The following is a 438-nucleotide window of genomic DNA, read 5'->3' on the forward strand; positions in this document are numbered from 1 at the left end:
GAGATATCATAATATCAAGAGGAGGAAACATGTTCATACTAGAGTAGATTCGCGCGGATAGAAATTGAAGGGTGGAATCGCGGCTAAGTTGGCGTACGTGTGAGAGATATGGGCTAATCATCGGGTATCGGGGCCGTGAACATGCTTTGCACCGTGAATCAGACCATTTGATGAGGACCCAGATTAGGTGGTGTTGCCACCACCAACCCGACCAGTGGTGTGTTGATGTGTTGGGCGCTGCGGGACCCAACTTGATGTATGTATTTTATATCCACACCGTCCATCAGTTTTTTCAACTTATTTTATGACATCACCCCAAAATTTAAGCAGATCTAAATCTTAAACGTGCCACAGGAAGCAGTGGGGATGACCTCAATTGAAACCTTTTTATGGACCACCGGAGTATATATTTGTCATCCAACCTGTTGATCAGGTCAC

This window comes from Magnolia sinica, chromosome 19, assembly GCF_029962835.1.
Source record: "Magnolia sinica isolate HGM2019 chromosome 19, MsV1, whole genome shotgun sequence".
Taxonomy (NCBI): Eukaryota; Viridiplantae; Streptophyta; class Magnoliopsida; order Magnoliales; family Magnoliaceae; genus Magnolia; species Magnolia sinica.